We start from the raw sequence: 19891 nt of genomic DNA, 5'->3' as shown, positions 1-19891 counted from the left end.
AAGAAATTTCTGAAATTAAAGCTACAAAAATATTTTTATTTGAAATTAACTCATAGTAGTTCTTTTTCAGAAGTTCTGGGTCTTACAATCTTCACTCTTCATCGTCGCTGGCTTCTCGGCATGGCACCCAGGTTAGTGGCTTCTCGTCTTCATTTTTCAAGAATGTTCGGTCTTCTTCTTGGTTTGAACTTTGAAGTTCTGAAATTGTTGTTCTTTGGTCTTCTTCTTCAGTCTTCTTCTTCGGTCTTCTTCTTCAATTTTTGTTCCATTTTGCTTGTAATGTTTTGTAAATTGTAATTACCATTGCTGAAGGATTTGTCTTGTATGATGGCTGGTTGGTGATGTCTGTAAGATTTTGGTTCAAATTTGCTGATGAATCTATCTTGTATCTTGATTTTAATTGTTAACCACAATTTTGTTGATGGATTGATGGCTCTGTTAGTCACTTAGTCTGTTATTCTATTTTAGTTTTTTCTAATTGCTCGATGGCTCTGATAGTGTTTGGCTGTTTTACTAGTTGCTGACGACTCCTAATTTTTTTGTTCAAATTTGCTGTTCTACTGTGTTACACTTTTACTGGTTGCTGATGGCTTTGTTTGTTGCTGAATGCTGTAGAGTGTAGACAGAATTTACTCAATTTAGATATGGTGTCTTATTGATGATTTTTTGATTTCTCATTGTTCTGCGGCTGTTTTTAATTTTGTATCTGTTTTATTAATTTTATTTATGGATAATAGTATTAATCAAGAAGCAATTGCTGATAACAATGCATTTGTAAATAATAACTTGCCTGTCAATCCTCCTATTTCGAATGATATTGGAATTTAATATTTAGATATATTTTTTTACTATTTAACTTTTGAGTTTATATTTTGATAAGATCATATGGATTTGGTTGATGATATTTTATGTAGTGTTTTAAATTTCGAAGATATTTTAAAATTTATATTAGACTATAATTATATTTTAGGATGTTTATCTATAATTTATTTATTATTTTATTCTAAAACAATTTTTTCGGTTGAACTACTGGTTGGACCAGTAAATCAGTGAACCAATGACTAAAACGGTTCAATAACCGGTCTGATTTTCAAAACCTTGCTCTAAAATGAAAATCTAAAATTTAGAGGATTCAAACTCATTTGTCTAAATCCGATTTATATATGGGACATTTCCACCACTCCCACTTCTCTTTTATCAGTTATCATTTCTATTAGAGCTAGTTATTTTCTCTTTATTCTGTCTAATATTTCATTGCATCGCTAATCACCTAACTTGCTTTCACCCACTAACGTAAGACATAATGTTATTCTCCAACACCCTTAGGTTCCTATTCTTCCAAACCACCCAAATGGTAGCAAAGAGATAAATAAGCCACCTTTTTCTTTTTCCTCTATGTACCTCTTGACTCATCCAATATAACCTTCAACCATGTTTTTATGTCATTATTATCCACCCAACTAATATTTTTTTCAATTTAAAGTCAACCACCATAATTTAGACACATAAAAATAATGCAAAAGAACAAGTAATTTACTATCTCCTATTTGCCATCACATAACACACACTCATCATCTTCTTGTTGTACGATTCATCTCTTGATGACAAGAATGTCTTTAGTGTTGAGTCCTTTTGAATTACAAACCACAGCAACATCTCAACTGTTGGGGGCACCAAATCTCACCAAACATTATCAAAAATGTGTTTCATTGTCGGTAAAACATATGCTTTTCCTATAACTATGTTGGTAAAGGACTTTGTTGTATATCTCCCATTCGAGTCAAATGTCTATGCCAATTTGTCCTTGTAACCTGCACAAAGAAACACATTATTTAACAAAATTTGTAATTCTGTTATGAATGTTTTTACACGTATTTGACATAGTGCATATAACTAGATTGAGTTGATTCTAATATAATGAGAGTTATCTTTTTTATGAACTACCTTTTACTTTAAAATACTATTTTTCATGAAGTATTTTTTGTTATGAGCTGTTCTCCTTTCATATTATACTTTCTTCTTTTTCTTAATCCTATTTATCATCAATATTGTAATCTCCTCTACAAGAGTGAAACAAAAGTTATACTTATAATTAAACTCATAAAGTTGAGTAATGAGAAATTAAGTGAAATGACGAAGAACTATTATTATGATTTATGTTTCCAAAATATAGCATCTTATAATCTAAGCAAAGTATTTGATGACATTTTTATAGAAAGCTCCATTGGACGTGTAAAACCCGGTCAAACCGTAGTTAATTAAATAATAAATTAAATAGGAGCAAATATTGTTAGAAAATTTAGCAATTAAAATTTAATAATTTAAATATGATATTTGGATTCAGTGAATTTTTCTGAGTTGGAAAACATAATTTTCTACGTAAAAACGCACACTGAAATTTTGACCGGCAGTACCGGCTGAGATCTGTTTGGTACTGCAACTGAGAAAAGTGATTATAAGTAAATAAGGTTAAGAAATTAGGATATATAATTAGGGAAGGTAGAAATATTTAAAATGCGATTTAAAGTGCTAATCTTAAAGGTTTTAGCCCAAAGTTGGGCCAACAGACTAAACCAAGTGAATTGGGCCCAAGTGGATCCAAGTCCAGCATATATAAGCCTTAACTTAAAGCCATTCAGCCACCACAACCCTCATTTAGTGTGGTTGTTGCTGAAATGAAAACAGAGATATGAGAAGAGAGAAACCCTAACTCTCTTTGATCTTCAAATCATCATAACTTTCTCTCCGGAACTCCGATTGACGAGCCGTTTGCGGCCACGCATCGCTCTTCTCCTCCTCTTTGAGTTTATCTAAGTTTTGTAGTGAGTATCTAACTCTCCTCTGCCCAGTTTTGATTTTTCTCTTATATTTTGAATTTGGTTTGGGTTTTGATGAAATCTTGTGATTTTGGTTGTTTATGAGTGCTTTAGTATGAGCCATTGGTGATATTCATCACAAAATTTCATGGGTTAAGATGAGAAATCCTCTAACCCTTGTGATTTATCATTTTTATGAACTCTAGGTTGATGTATATATGTGAAATTGGTTATGTTAGTGTATTTGGTAATTTTGGTACACAATTGGGAGGTTGGTGTTGCTTGTGGAGCCTTGGTGAGGCTTGGAGCTAAGGGTTGGTGGAGACTCTCAAGAAGAAGCTCAATTATTTTGGCTACAAGAGGTACAGTTTAAGTTTTATTTACGTACCATGTAGTGTGATGAGAATTCCTAGGCTAGATGCCCCTAGGATAAGTTCGAATTGTGTAAATGATTGGTACTAATATTCATAGTTGATATATAATGTGAATTAATGATTGGGTTGAGAATTATATAAATTGGTATGTTTGGTGTGTTGAGAATTTGATGAATTGGATAATAAATGTTGGTTTTTGGAATATGCATTTAAATTGTGAATTTGGGCCGGAGGCCGTGAATCTTGGGATGGAGGCCGGAAAGAGGTAAGGAAGGTAAGTTGATCTGTGTATTGTGTGATGATATAAGAGATTGGATAGATTTTAGATATTGAATGTGTGAATAATTGGTTTGGTTATTGAATAATAAGGTTTGAGGAATTGAGGTGTGAAATTTGATAGTTTTGGGTGAAATTGTGTAAATGAGGTAGGTTTGGTTTTGGTTGAGTGTAATTATGTGAATGTGGTTGGGTTGTGGTCATTTGGATGAGTGAAAATGAATTTGGCTTGTGAACATTGGAAGAATTGGTGATTTCTATTTTTGGGTAAAAACTGATTTTTGACCAACTTTGGCGGTCTGTAACTCAGTCCACGGAGTTTAGAATTTTTCAAAATTGGATTTTTATGAAAATTTATTCAATGATCTTTCCAACGGTTCAGAAATGGTTGAAAAATTATGTGTGTTGGAAGTTTGGGGTTTGAAAATGTAATTCTGCAGCTTTTTAACTTAGTACAAATTTTGGAAAATCGTGCTTCCATACGCACATGTGGCCACGCGTGCGCCTGACCGACGCGTACGCGTCGCTGCACTAATGCGAATGCCCCCTAGAAAATCCAGAGAGTTGCACGGGTACTGTGCTGGTTTTGTGCATGAAGCACAAAACGCACCCACGCGTCACTCTACTATTTTAGCCTTCCACGCGTGCGTGTGGGCAACGCGCACTCATGACCTTGTTTTCGGCAGAAATTGATTTTTGAGTTTTAAAGCCGAATTTTATACTTTTAAACCTCCACTTTCATCCTTTAAACCCTAAATTTTTATAGTATGGCTAGTAATGAAAAGAAGCTAGGACATGTAGTAACTTGTGGATGAAGTAAAGTGAGAACCAATGATGAATGATGAGTAATGATAAGTGTAATAGCTCAGACCACCTGCTAGCACGATATTGTTCGCTTTGGCACACAAGGCCTCACGGTTTTGCCTTTGACGATAGGGATGATAGTCCAAGCCCCCCACACTCACTCATCAAAATGCGTCATGCTAGGGAGAGGTATCCACACCCTTATAAGGCATGCTTCGTTCTCCTCCCCAACCGATGTGGGACCTTACAATCCACCCCTCTAAGGGAGCCCAGTGCCCTTACTGGCACATCGATCCGGGCTCTGGCTCTGATATCATCTGTAACAGTCTAGACCATCCGCTAGCACGATATTGTCCGCTTTGGTACACAAGGCCTCACGGTTTTGCCTTTGACGATAGGGATGATAGCCCAATCCCCCCACATCACTCGTCAAAACGCGTCATGCTAGGGAGAGGTATCCACACCTTTATAAGGCATGCTTCGTTCCCCTTTCCAACCGATGTGGGACCTTACACGCACGCGTGGACATGCATACTGGCCCATTACGCGTACGCATAGGGCTACTAATGAGCGGATATTTTATACGCTTTTTGGGGTTAATTTCATATAGTTTTTAATATGTTTTAGTTAGTTTTTATTTTATTTTCATTAGTTTTTAGGCCAAATTCATATTTCTGGACTTTACTATGAGTTTGTGTGTTTTTCTATAATTTCAGGTATTTTCTAGCTGAAATTGAGGGAGCTGAGCAAAAATCTGATTCAGGCTGAAAAAGGACTACTGATGTTGTTGGATTCTGACCTCTCTTCACTCGGAATAGAATTTCTGGAGCTACAGGAGTCCAAATGGCGTGCTTCCAATTGTGTTGGAAAGTAGACATCCAAGGCTTTCCAGCAATATATAATAGTCTATACTTTGCTCAAGGATAGATGACGTAAACTGGCATTCAACACCAGTTTCATGTTGCAGTCTGGCGTCCAGCGCCAGAAACAAGTTACAAGTTGGAGTTCAACGCCAGAAACAGGTTACAGCCTGGCGTTGAACACCCAAAACAGCCCATGCACGTGAGAAGCTTAAGTCTCAGCCCCAACACACACCAAGTGGGCCCCAGAAGTAGATTTCTGCACTATCTATCATAGTTTACTCATTTTTTGTAAACCTAGGTTACTAGTTTAGTATTTAAACAACTTTTAGAGATTTATTTTAGATCTCATGACATTTTAGATCTGAACTTTGTACCTTTTGACGGCATGAGTCTTTAAACTCCATTGTTGGGGGTGAGGAGCTCTGCTGTGTCTCGATGAATTAATGCAAGTATTTCTGTTTTCTATTCAAATACGCTTGTTCCTATCTAAGATGTTCATTCGCGCTTCATTATGACGAAGGTGATGAGCCGTGACACTCGTCACCATTCTCAACCCATGAACGTGTGCCTGACAACCATCTCCGTTCTACCTTTGATTGAATGAATATCTCTTAGATTCCTAAATCAGAATCTTCGTGGTATAAGCTAGAATCCATTGGCAGCATCCTTGAGAATCCGGAAAGTCTAAACCTTGTCTGTGGTATTCCGAGTAGGATTCAAGGATTGGATGACTGTGACAAGCTTCAAACTCGCGAGTGCTGGGCGTAGTGACAGACGCAAAAGGATAGCAATCCTATTCCGGTATGATCGAGAACCGACAGATGATTAGCCATGCGGTGACAGCGCACCTGGATTATTTTCACTGAGAGGACGGATGGTAGCCATTGACGACGGTGATCCACCAACACACAGCTTGCCATAGGAGGAACGTGCGTGCGTGAACAAGAAGACAGAGGAAAGCAGAGATTCAGAAGACAAAGCATCTCCAAAACTCCAACATATTCCCCATTACTGCATAACAAGTATTTAATTCGTACCCTTTTATTTTTCATACTTCAATTTGATAAGTGAATTGTTTTCCTGACTAAGAGTCACAAGATAACCATAGATTGCTTCAAGCCAACAATCTCCGTGGGATTCGACCCTTACTCACGTAAGGTATTACTTGGACGACCCAGTGCACTTGCTGGTTAGTTGTGCGAATTTGTAAGAGAGTAATATTAACATTGACATGTAACAAATTCGTGCACCAAGTTTTTGGCGCCGTTGCCGGGGATTGTTCGAATTTGAACAACTGACGGTTCATCCTGTTACTTAGATTAGGAAAAAATTTGTCTTTGAGTCTTTTATTATTGTTCTTGTTAAAGTTTTAGAATCCTTATTTTCTCTTTCAAAAATTTTTTCGAAATTTTATTTTTTTATTTGAGTTTTTCTGTTTGAGTTTAGTTTTATATTTTAAGTTTGGTGTCAATTGTATGTTTTTATTTCCATTTAAATTTTCGAAATTTGTGTTCTTTGTTCTTTCTTCATCTTCAAGTTGTTCTTGTTTATCTTTCTTGTTTGATCTTTAGTTTTTTTTATTCTGTTTTTTTTTTCTTGTTTTTATTGTACTTTTTCAAAATATTAGTTTCCAAAGAAAACTTTAATTTTTATTCAATATTAAAATACGTTAAATTAACAACTCAATTGGCTAGAGCATTGGTTTATGTTCTTGATAATTGGGCACCGGTTCTATTAAAAATCTTTTTCAAAAATAATTTTTCTTGATTTAATCTTGTACCAAACTTTAAGTTTGGTGTTTTCTTGTTAATCTTTATATAATTTTCGAAAATTTATTTTGGTCTTCTAAAAAGTTTAAGTTTGGTGTTCCTTTTTTTGTTCTTGGTGTTCTTGTGAATCTTCAAAGTGTTCTTGAGTCTTCTTTGTGTCTTGATCTTAAAATTTTTAAGTTTGGTGTTCCTTGGTGTTTTCCCTCCAAAATTTTCGAAAACAAGGAGCATTAGATCTAAAAATTTTAAATCTTGTGCTATTTTATTGTTTTTCTCTTTCCTCATTAAATTCAAAAATATCTTTTCTCTCTATTTTAAAGCAAATTTTCGAAATTTACTTTTAAAATTCAGATTTTTTTATTTCAAAATTTAAAATCTTTTTCAAAAATCATATTCAAAATTTTTTAAATCTTCTTAATTAAGTAATTATTTTAATCTTACATTTTTGTTCTTAATTTCAAACTATTTTATTTTCTTTTATTGTTTATTTATTCGTTCTAATTTTATTAAAAAAATTATAAAATAAAATAAAAATATATTTTAATTACAATTCACATAAATTCCCTTTTCTCCATCATGGACCTAAGTGGAAATGAGCAGTCCAGAAGGACTCTGGGGTCATATGCTAACCCTTCTACTGCTTCATATGGGAGTAGTATCTGTATACCCTCCATTGGAGTCAGTAGCTTTGAGTTGAATCCTCAGCTCATTATCATGGTGCAGCAAAGTTGCCAGTATTCCGGTCTTCCACAGGAAGAACCTACAGAGTTTCTGGCACAGTTTTTACAGATTACTGACACAGTACATGATAAGGAAGTAGATCAGAATGTCTACAGATTATTACTATTTCTATTTGCTGTAAAAGACCAAGCTAAGAGGTGGTTAAATAACCAACCTAAGGCTAGCATAAGGACATGGAAACAGCTGACAGAAAAATTCCTGAGTCAATACTTTCCTCCAAAACGGATGACACAGCTAAAGCTGGACATCCAAGGCTTTAAACAAGGAGATAATGAATCTCTTTATGAAGCCTGGGAGAGATACAGAGAGATGCTAAGAAAATGCCCCTCTGAAATATTTTCAAAGTGGGTTCCGTTAGACATCTTCTATTATGGGCTTACAGAAAGAGCTCAAATCTCTCTAGACTACTCAGCTGGTGGATCTATCCACATGAGAAAGACAATTGAAGAAGCTCAAGAGCTCATTGATACAGTTGCCAGAAATCAGCATCTGTACCTAAGCAGTGAACCTTCCATGAAAGAAGAGGCTAAAACAGTAACTGCTGAACTCAGTCCTGCAGAACAAGCTAATGAATTCAATCAGCAATTGGATTTTCTGACAAAACAGTTAGCCGAATTCAAGGAAAGACTACAAGAGACAAGAGTGGCTAATATAAATATGGAAGTACAACTAAAGCAAACAAAGCAGCAGCAGTCAAAACAAATAACAGAAGAATGCCAAGCAGTTCAATTAAGAAGTGGAAAAAAATTAAATACCCCACCTCAAGGTAGCAGGAAGCCAAGAAATGAGCAAACTACCCAAGATCCATCTGAGGACAGTAAGAGCCCAGAGAGGAATAATTCTGGCACTCAAATTCCAGAAAATGGGTGGAAAGCTAGCGCTGAACGCCCAAACCACGCTCAGTCCTGGCGTTCAACGCCAGAAACAAGTAAGGACTTGGCGTTGAACGCCCAAAAGAAGCACAGTTCTGGCGTTCAGACGCCAGGAACAAGTGAGGAGATGGCATCTAACGCCACTCTAGCTTCCACCCCTGGCATTCAAATGCCAGTGAGGGATCAAACACACACAAGTGCTGATAACAACCCCTCTAAAATGGCTTCTCCAACCACCTCTGTAGGAAATAAACCTGCAGCAACTAAGGTTAAGGAATATAAAGCCAAGATACCTTATCCTCAAAAACTCCGCCAAGAGGAGCAGGATAAGCAATTTTCTCGCTTTGCAGACTATCTCAGGACTCTCGAAATAAAGATTCCGTTTGCAGAGGCACTTGAGCAAATACCTTCTTATGCCAAGTTCATGAAAGAAATCTTGAGTCATAAGAAGGATTGGAGAGAAACTGAAAAGGTTCTCCTCACTGAAGAATGCAGTGTAGTCATTCTGAAAAGCTTTCCTGAAAAGCTTAAAGACCCTGGGAGCTTTCTGATACCATGCATATTAGAAGGTAATTGCACCAAGACAGCTTTATGTGATCTTGGGGCAAGCATCAACCTAATACCTGCATCCACCATCAGAAAAGCTTGGTTTAACTGAAGAAGTTAAACCGACCCGGATATGTCTCCAACTTGCTGATGGTTCCATTAAATACCCATCAGGCGTGATTGAGGACATGATTGTCAGGGTAGGGCCATTCGCCTTTTCCACTGACTTTGTAGTGCTGGAAATGGAGGAGCACAAGAGTGATACTCTCATTCTAGGAAGACCTTTCCTAGCAACTGGACGAACTCTCATTGACGTCCAACAAGGGGAAATAACCCTGAGAGTCAATGAGGATGAGTTTAAGTTGAATGCTGTCAAAGCCATGCAGCATCCAGACACATCAAAAGACTGCATAAAAGTTGATCTTATTGACTCTCTGGTAGAAGAGATCAACATGGCTGAGAGTCTCGAATCAGAGTTGGAAGATATCTTTAAAGATGTTCAGCCTAATCTGGAGGATTCAGAGGAATTAAAAGAGCCTCTGAAATTTCCTCAGGAAGAGGAAAAACCTCCTAAATGCGAGCTCAAACCATTACCACCATCCCTAAAATATGTATTTCTGGGAGAAGGTGACACTTTTCTAGTGATCATAAGCTCTGCTTTAAATCCACAGGAAGAGGAAGCACTAATTCAAGTGCTAAGGACACACAAGACAGCTCTTGGGTGGTCCATAAGTGACCTTAAGGGCATAAGTCCAGCTAGATGCATGCACAAGATCTTATTGGAGGACAATGCTAAGCTAGTGGTTCAACCACAGAGGCGGCTAAATCCAGCCATGAAGGAGGTGGTGCAGAAAGAGGTTACCAAATTACTGGAGACTGGGATTATTTATCCTATTTCTGATAGCCCCTGGGTGAGCTCTGTCCAAGTTGTCCCCAAAAAGGGAGGCATGACAGTGGTTCATAATGAAAAAAATGAACTGGTTCCTACAAGAACAGTTACAGGGTGGCGCATGTGTATTGACTACAGAAGGCTCAATACAGCCACCAGAAAGGATCATTTTCCTTTACCATTCATAGACCAATTGCTAGAAAGACTGGCAGGTCATGATTATTACTGCTTTTTGGATGGTTACTCAGGCTACAACCAGATTGCAGTGGATCCCCAGGATCAAGAGAAAACAACATTCACATGCCCATCTGGAGTGTTTGCTTACAGAAGGATGCCATTTGGGCTGTGTAATGCGCCTGCAACCTTTCAGAGATGCATGCTCTCTATTTTCTCTGATATGGTGGAAAAATTTCTGGAAGTCTTCATGGATGACTTCTCAGTATATGGAGACTCATTCAGCTCCTGTCTTGATCACCTGACACTGGTTCTGAAAAGATGCCAAGAGACCAACCTAGTATTAAACTGGAAAAAATGTCAGTTTATGGTGACTAAAGGAATTGTCCTTGGGCATAAAATTTCGAACAAGAGAATAGAGGTGGATCAAGCTAAAATAGAGGTAATTGAAAAATTACCACCACCTGCCAATGTTAAGGCAATCAGAAGCTTTCTGGGGCATGCATGATTTTATAGGAGGTTTATAAAGGATTTTTCAAAAATCGCAAAACCTCTTAGCAATCTGCTAGCTGCTGACACACCATTTGTGTTCGACACAGAGTGTCTGCAGGTGTTTGAAACTCTGAAAGCTAAGCTGGTCACAGCACCAGTTATTTCTGCACCAGACTGGACATTACCATTTGAGCTAATGTGTGATGCCAGTGACCATGCCATTGGTGCAGTATTGGGATAGAGACATGACAAGCTTCTGCATGTCATTTATTATGCTAGCCACGTTTTAAATGATGCCCAAAAAAATTACACAACCACAGAAAAAGAATTGCTTGTAGTGGTTTATGCCATTAACAGGTTTAGATCATACTTAGTAGGATCAAAAGTGATTGTGTATACTGACCATGCTGCTCTTAAATATCTAATCACAAAGCAGGATTCAAAACCCAGGATCATAAGATGGGTGTTGCTTCTGCAAGAGTTTGATATAGAAATAAGAGACAGAAAAGGGACAGAGAACCAAGTGGCTGATCATCTGTCCCGGATAGAGCCAGTAGAAGGGACGTCCTTCCCCTCTCTTGAGATCTCTGAGACTTTTCCAGATGAGCATTTGTTTGCCATTCAGGAAACACTATGGTTTGCAGACATTGCAAACTATAAAGCTGCAAGGTTTATACCCAAAGAGTACAACAGGCAACAAAGAAAAAAACTAATTACTGATGCAAAGTACTACTTGTGGGATGAACCCTATCTCTTTAAGAGATGTGCAGACGGAATAATCCGTAGATGTGTGCCTAGAGAAGAAGCATAGAGGATCCTATGGCATTGCCATGGATCACAATATGGAGGCCATTTCGGAGGTGAGCGAACAGCCACCAAGGTCCTCCAATGCGGCTTCTACTGGCCTACACTCTATAGAGATTCCTGGGAGTTTGTACGTAACTGTGACAGTTGCCAAAGAGATGGTAATCTGCCTCATGGTTACGCCATGCCTCAACAAGGAATCTTGGAGATTGAGTTGTTTGACGTATGGGGAATTGACTTCATGGGACCTTTCCCACCATCATACTCAAACACTTATATTCTGGTGGCAGTTGATTACGTATCAAAATGGGTAGAGGTCGTTGCCACACCCACCAATGATACTAAAACAGTGCTGAAGTTCCTCCAGAAACATATCTTCAGCAGGTTTGGTGTCCCTAGAGTACTAATCAGTGATGGGGGCACTCACTTCTGCAACAAACAGCTTTACTCTGCCATGGTCCGGTATGGGATTCGCCACAAGGTGGCAACTCCATATCATCCACAAACAAATGGGCAAGCTGAAGTCTCTAACAGAGAACTAAAAAGAATCCTAGAACAGACTGTAAGTACCCGTAGAAAGGACTGGGCACGAAGCTTGGATGATGCTCTGTGGGCTTACAGAACAGCATTCAAAACTCCTATAGGGACATCTCCATACCAACTTGTGTATGGTAAGACTTGTCACCTGCCCGTGGAACTGGAACTAGAACATAAGGCCTACTGGACAACCAGATTCCTAAATTTTGATGCCAAATTGGCTGGAGAAAAAAGATTGCTCCAGCTGAATGAGCTAGAGGAATTCAGATTCACTGCTTTCGAAAATGCCAAGCTTTATAAAGATAAATAAAAAAGGTGGCATGACAGAAAGCTGTCATCTAGAATCTTTGAACCAGGATAGAAGGTTCTGTTGTTTAACTCTAGACTCAGGCTATTTCCCGGGAAACTGAAATCCCGGTGGAGGGGACCATATGTGATTACAAGTGTATCACCATATGGTTATGTGGAGCTTCAAGATATTGATTCTGATAAGAAGTTCATTGTTAATGGACAGAGAATCAAGCACTATCTTGAAGGCAATGTTGAGCAAGAGTGCTCAAGGCTGAAGCTAGATTAAAAGCTCAGCAAGGTCCAGCTAAAGACATTAAAGAAGCGCTTGCTGGGAGGCAACCCAGCCATTAGTTAACTTTTTCTGTTATTTTACCCTATTCTTGATTTTATTTGTTTATATAAAGTTTATTGATACTAAGGTAAAAAGTCAATTGCGTAAGTTCACAGGGTTACAGAAGGATTCAGCACACAAAAAGAGCTCACTGGCAAGAAAACGCTAGTAAGAGGCAAATTTGGGCGTTAAACGCCAGACAGAAGCATCTTCTGGGCGTTGAACGCCAGAAAGAAGCTCCTTCTGGGCGTTTAACGCCAGATTTACAGCGTCCTGGGCGTTCAGAAAAACGCCCAGTGACAAAGGAGTTCCTGGCGTTCAACGCCAGAAAGAAGCAACAGCTGGGCGTTCAACGCCCAAAACATGCAGCGTTTGGGCGTTTAACGCCAGGATGGTGGGGAGGAGGTAAATTCGTTTTTACTTCATATTTTTCATTTTAATTTTAATTTTCATGTTTCAATTCATGATTTCTTGCATCAATATGTTACAAACCCTGATTTCTAAAATCCCTAATTTCTAAAAACCATACTTTAAAAATATCAAATGTATCTCAATCCAATCCAACTCTTTTTCAAATTTTCCAAAACAAATCTATCTCTTTTCCTTCTAAAATCTTTTTCAAATCTCCACATTATCTTTTTCAAAATACAAATTTATCTTTTTCAAATATCTTTCTTATCTTTTCAATCTTAATTCACATCTTTTCATATCATATTTTTTTTTAAAATCATATCTTCTATCTTATCTTTTTAATATTTTCGAAAATCCCACCCCCTCCCTTTTAAAACCACATTCGGCCTCCCCCATCTCATCCACCATTCGACACAAGCTCTCCTTCTACCCATCTCCTTTCTTTTCTTTTGCTTGAGGACAAGCAAACCTCTAAGTTTGGTGTGTTTTTCCGTGATCACTAAACCATACCCACTAAGATCATGGCTCCTAAAGGAAAATAACCCACTCCAAGAGTCAAGAAAGAGAGTATTCCAAAACCACTTTGGAATCAAGAGAGGTTCTTAACCAAAGAACATTCAGACCATTACTACAAAATAATGGGTCTAAGATCAGTGATCCCAGAAGTCAAGTTTGATCTGAAAGAAGACAAATATCCGGAGATCTAAGAGCAGATCCGAAACAAGAACTGGGAAATCCTAGCTAATCCTGAAACAAAAGCGGGAAAGAATATGGTTCAGGAATTCTACGCTAATCTATAGCAAACAAACAGGCAGAGAATATCTGGAACTGCCCTCTATGACTATAGGACTGTAGTCAGAGGAAAGATTGTTCACATCCACCCTGACAAAATCAGGGAGATCTTTAAGCTACCTCAGCTGAAAGATGACCCAGACTCCTTCAATAGGAGAATGATGAGAACAAACAAGGGCCTGGATAAGATTCTAGAGGATATATGTATCCCTGGAGCCAGGTGGACCACCAGCAGCAAGGGTGTCCCAAATTAACTCAAGAGAGAAGATCTCAAACCAGTCGCCAGAGGATGGCTGGACTTCATTGGGCGTTCCATATTGCCCACTAGCAACCGTTCTGAAGTCAATGTTAAAAGAGCAGTGATGATCCATTGCATTATGTTAGGAAAAGAAGTGGAAGTTCATCAATTGATTCCATCTGAATTTTACATACTTGCAAACAAGAACTCCAAAGATGCCAGGTTGGCCTATCCAAGCCTAATCTCTATGCTCTGCAAAGATGCTGGAGTGAAGATGGGAATAACAGAGTACATCTCAGTGGAGCAACCAATCACTAAGATCACAATGGAAAAACAACAAGTGCAGGATGACCCCATCAAGAGGAGGGCGCAAGAATTTCTACCAGAACTCCCTCAATTTGAATATTGGGAAAATCTTGAAGCATCTGTAAACAAATTGCAAGAAGCTATGGATCAAATAAAAGAAGAACAGCAAAATCAAAACAGCATGCTATGCAAACTGCTCAGGGAACAAGAGGAGCAAGGGCGTGACTTAAAGGAACTAAAGCGTCAGAAGTTATCCCTTGAAGGACCAAGCACACCACAGACTAGAGGAACATCCACTTTCCAACCTCAAGGTTGTTGAGTTCTAATCTTAGCCTTAACCTTGTGATAATTGTTCTTATTTAAGTTTTACCTTAGAAGTTATATAAATAGTAGTAATTAGTATTTATATTTTGATTTTATCTCTAATTAAGCTATAATTTAATTTTCTCATCATCATTAAACATGAATAAAATAGAAGAATTTCTTTAGAATAAGAGGCAATATTTTTCGAGTTTTTTTTAAGAAAAATTCTAATTATTTACATGTGGTGGCAATGCTTTCTGCCTTCTGAATGAATGCTTGAACAGTGCATATGTCTTTGGAATTTGATGTTCTTGAATGTTAAATATGTTGGCTCTTGAAAGAATGATGAACATGAGACATGTTATTGATGATCTGAAAAATCATAAAAATGATTCTTGAAGCAAGAAAAAGCAGTGAATACAAAGCTTGCAAAACAAAAAAAAAAAAAAAAAGCAAGCAGAAAAAGCCAATAGCCCTTAAAACCAAAAGGCAAGGGTAATAAAAAGGATCCAAGGCTTTGAGCATCAGTGGATAGGAGGGCCTAAAGGAACAAAATCCTGGCCTAAGCGGCTAAACCAAGCTGTCCCTAACCATGTGCTTGTGGTGTGAAGGTGTCAAGTGAAAACTTGAGACTGAGCGGTTAAAGTCAAGGTCCAAAGCAAAAAGAAGAGTGTGCTTAAGAACCCTGAATACCTCTAATTGGAGATTTTAGCAAATCTAAGTCACAATCTGAAAAGGTTCACCCAATTATGTATCTGTGGCATTTATGTATCCAGTGGTAATACTGGAAAACAAAGTGCTTAGGGCCACGGCCAAGATTCATAAAGTAGCTGTGTTCAAGAATCAACATACTGAACTAGGAGAATCAATAACACTATCTGAATTCTAAGTTCCTATAGATGCCAATCATTCTGAGCTTCAATGGATAGAGTGAGATGCCAAAACTGTTCGGAAGCAAAAAAACTACTAGTCCCGCTCATCTAATTAGAATCTGAGCTTCACTCAAAAACTCTGAGATATTATTGCTTCATGACCTATTTGTATTCTATTTTATTTGTCTAGTTACTTGGGGACAAGCAACAGTTTAAGTTTGGTGTTGTGATGAGCGGATATTTTATACGCTTTTTGGGGTTAATTTCATATAGTTTTTAATATGATTTAGTTAGTTTTTATTTTATTTTCATTAGTTTTTAGGCCAAATTCATATTTCTGGACTTTACTATGAGTTTGTGTGTTTTTCTGTAATTTCAGGTATTTTCTAGCTAAAATTGAGGGAGCTGAGCAAAAATCTGATTCAGGCTGAAAAAGGACTGCTGATGCTGTTGGATTCTGACCTCTCTGCACTCGGAATGGAATTTCTGGAGCTACAGGAGTCCAAATGGTGCGCTTCCAAATGCGTTGGAAAGTAGACATCCAGGGCTTTTCAGAAATATATAATAGTCTATACTTTGCTCAAGGATAGATGACGTAAACTGGCATTCAACGCCAGCTCCATGTTGCAGTCTGGCGTCCAGCGCCAGAAACAAGTTACAACTTGGAGTTCAACGCTAGAAACATGTTACAGCCTGGCGTTGAACGCCCAAAACAGCCCATTCACGTGAGAAGCTTAAGTCTCAGCCCCAACACACACCAAGTGGGCCCCAGAAGTGGATTTTTGCACTATCTATCATAGTTTACTCATTTTTTATAAACCTAGGTTACTAGTTTAGTATTTAAACAACTTTTAGAGATTTATTTTAGATCTCATGACATTTTAGATATGAAATTTGTACCTTTTGACGGCATGAGTCTCTAAACTCCATTTTTGGGGGTGAGGAGCTCTGCTGTGTCTCGATGAATTAATGCAAGTATTTCTATTTTCTATTCAAATACGCTTGTTCCTATCTAAGATGTTCATTCGCGCTTCATTATGACGAAGGTGATGAGCCGTGACACTCATCACCATTCTCAACCCATGAACGTGTGCCTGACAACCACCTTCGTTCTACCTTCGATTGAATGAATATCTCTTAGATTCCTAAATCAGAATCTTCGTGGTATAAGCTAGAATCCATTGGCAGCATCCTTGAGAATCTGGAAAGTCTAAACCTTGTCTGTGGTATTCCGAGTAGGATTCAAGGATTGGATGACTGTGACGAGTTTCAAACTCGCGAGTGCTGGGCGTAGTGACAGACGCAAAAGGATAGCAATCCTATTCCGGTATGATCGAGAACCGACAGATGATTAGCCGTGCGGTGACAGCGCACCTGGATTATTTTCACTGAGAGGACGGATGGTAGCCATTGACGACGGTGATCCACCAACACACAGCTTGCCATAGGAGGAACGTGCGTGCGTGAACAAGAAGACACAGGAAAGCAGAGATTCAGAAGACAAAGCATCTCCAAAACTCCAACATATTCCCCATTACTGCATAACAAGTATTTCGTACCCTTTTATTTTTCATACTTCAATTTGATAAGTGAATTGTTTTCCTGACTAAGAGTCACAAGATAACCATAGATTGCTTCAAGCCAACAATCTCCGTGGGATTCGACCCTTACTCACGTAAGGCATTACTTGGACGACCCAGTGCACTTGCTGGTTAGTTGTGCGAATTTGTAAGAGAGTAATATTAACATTGACATGTAACAAATTCGTGCACCAGCTACTCACGTATGCACAATAAAAAATTCCATGCCACGCGTACGCGTGGGCATACGTTTTCCAAAAAAAATCTGATTAAGTTTGAAAGCTGCAGAATTTCTTTCCTGTTCCAAACCAAATCTTCCGTCGAGCATAACTTAATCATTTTAAATAATTTTTTATCCGTTTTTCGAAGGACATAAACTTCGCGAACTCAAATTTTATTTAAAACAATTTGGGAACAATTTGAAAGTCTGGAGGCCAAGTTATAGTTCGCCGAAGTTTAGCCCAAAACCAACTTTTCACGAAACTCTTTAAACTTCTATTTCATTAACTTACCATTCCCACATCAATCATTCCACACTTGAAGTCAGCCCCTGTATATACAATATGCCAGCAACAAAACTCTACACCATTTTATCAACCATCATTCATTAACATTACACAATCTCACATTTCAACAATTCCATCATGCTCTTATTCAATATGTATGTAATCATATAATCACCAACTCAACCATGTTCCATACTAACATTAATATAGCAAAAATCTCCATCACATAACTAAATCACATCATAAATATCAAGGATACTAAGTGGTTGTTTTGGTGCCATTATTTTGATAAAAAAAGATATTTTTTCAATAAAAAAGATATTTTTTATTTTTTAACGTGTTTGGCAAATTTCTAGTAGTAAAAATAAAAGCACTAGAAAAATAAAAAAAATCTTTTTTGAGAAGCTGTAATTTACATTTTTTTAAAAATATTTTTTCTTAAAAAAAAGATGTTTTTCATGTAATAAATAAACAAAAAAAATACTTTTATATCATTATACCTAAACATAATTGATAGATAAAAAGATCTTTTTGCATGAGATACCCAAACATAAAATTATTTTTACTTTTCCATAAGATCCTTTAAAAAAAAGATAACTCGAAAAAAGATCTTTTTTTAGAAGCTCATCCAAACAAGCTCTAAGCATTGTAAATTTTCGTGCGTTCCAGCTTATCCTATTGTCATCTAGCCTAAGTTTTCACAAAACATTATATATTAAATGCACGAAACCTAAACCATACCTTGGTCGGTTTCCATGTACTGTCCAAAGCAACTCACCAAAACAAACACAGCTCCCAAAAGTTAAATAAAACACTAGTGCTCAACTTCCTCCAAGTTCCAATATCCACAATTTCAAGCTCCACTTATTTATTCACAACCTAATACATATTCATAACACATATACACCCAATTTAATACCCAAAGCACAAATTTAGAAAATTAAATAGAATTTATGGTATCCTCACCTTACCCAAGTTTTGTATAAGTAAGAGTGAACGTTTTCCTCAAGCTAATTGGATCATAAAACATCAAAAAGCAAAGAAATTCAACACTTCCACATAATTTTCGAAAATTGGGAGAAGAGGCTGAGAGTAATTAAATGGCTTACCTATGAAATTGTTCTAATAGAAACGTAGAGCTCGACGCGGTAGTTAAGTGACCGCAAACGGTGCGGCGATCGGAGCTCGGACGGAGGAGATACGGGGATTTGAAGTTAGCATAAGGGTTTGGAAATGTTTTCGTTCTTCCCATTCCCAGGTTTGCTGCAGCGTGAAAATGGAAGGAAGGGGGAAGAGTTGGGTTCACTTAATTTTGTTTTGGGTTGGTTTGGGCTCACGGGTCCGGTTTGGGTCCAGTTTAATCGGTTCGTTCCGTTCGGTTCAATCTTGAGTCGAATTCTTTGAAATTAGTGTCAAAATTTTCGTTTTGATGAGCTCTATCTTAATTTAATATAATATTCACATTTCTAATTTTTTTATTAAAAATTAATTTATTGACTAATTATTTACTAATTTAACGGGGTTTACATCTATCCTTCCCATACTAATATATAACTTATAATTTATATTTTATATTACTAATTTGACAAACCAAAATATGTCACGAGATCTTCTTTTATTACAATTAAAATAAAATATTTTCCTCCAAAATTAACAAAATCTCTCATTCTCCAAATCCTTTTTCATCTTTATCTCTCTTTTCTCTCTCATTCTCCATTTATCTCTACTTTTCTGTTCTATAAAAAATAAGATTAATAAAGTAATATATTAAAATAAATTCATAAAATTATAAAAAATACGTTAAAAATTTATAATTAAATGTAATAAAAATAATTCCATAATATTATTCACATAAAAAAATATTATTGTTATATGCATACTTTTTCAATTTTTTTTATTTAGTTTCAAATTTTACCACTTATCTTTTTAATACATATTTTTACCTCTCTTCCTTCAAATATTTATTACGTATGAATTAGAGAAAATACTAATGTTGTAACTAATAATTAGAATCAAGATTCAATCGTTCTAAAAAAAATGCTTTTGAGTTAATTTTATAATTATCAATATAAATAATTTTTTATTTTAATATCTAATTATATTTTTATATATGTATAAGAAAAAATATTATTTTTAAATAACAAGTACGAAAATTAATTATTTTTATTTGTGCAATAGACTTAACATCTAATCAAATACAAAACTATAAAAATATACATTAAATTCTTTCAAGTTTTAGATAATGAATGTTAAAATTAATTATTAATAAAAAAATAAAACTTTCCACATGAAAATAATAATTAA

At 36.7% G+C, this 19891-nt stretch overlaps 1 long non-coding RNA gene across 1 annotated transcript; it reads right to left on the bottom strand.

Annotated features, from left to right (window-relative positions):
* Positions 1–1512: 1512 nt before the first annotated feature.
* Positions 1513–18877, bottom strand: LOC140181929 (uncharacterized). Its single transcript, XR_011877594.1, has 4 exons — positions 18697–18877; positions 18554–18597; positions 18329–18466; positions 1513–1811 (listed from the first exon to the last, which is right to left on the bottom strand). It is a non-coding gene; the product is annotated as an uncharacterized lncRNA (long non-coding RNA).
* Between the last annotated feature and the right edge of the window lie 1014 nt (positions 18878–19891).

Source organism: Arachis hypogaea, chromosome 19, assembly GCF_003086295.3.
Source record: "Arachis hypogaea cultivar Tifrunner chromosome 19, arahy.Tifrunner.gnm2.J5K5, whole genome shotgun sequence".
In the NCBI taxonomy this organism is placed as follows: Eukaryota; Viridiplantae; Streptophyta; class Magnoliopsida; order Fabales; family Fabaceae; genus Arachis; species Arachis hypogaea.
This window is presented reverse-complemented; position numbering and strand designations above follow the sequence as displayed.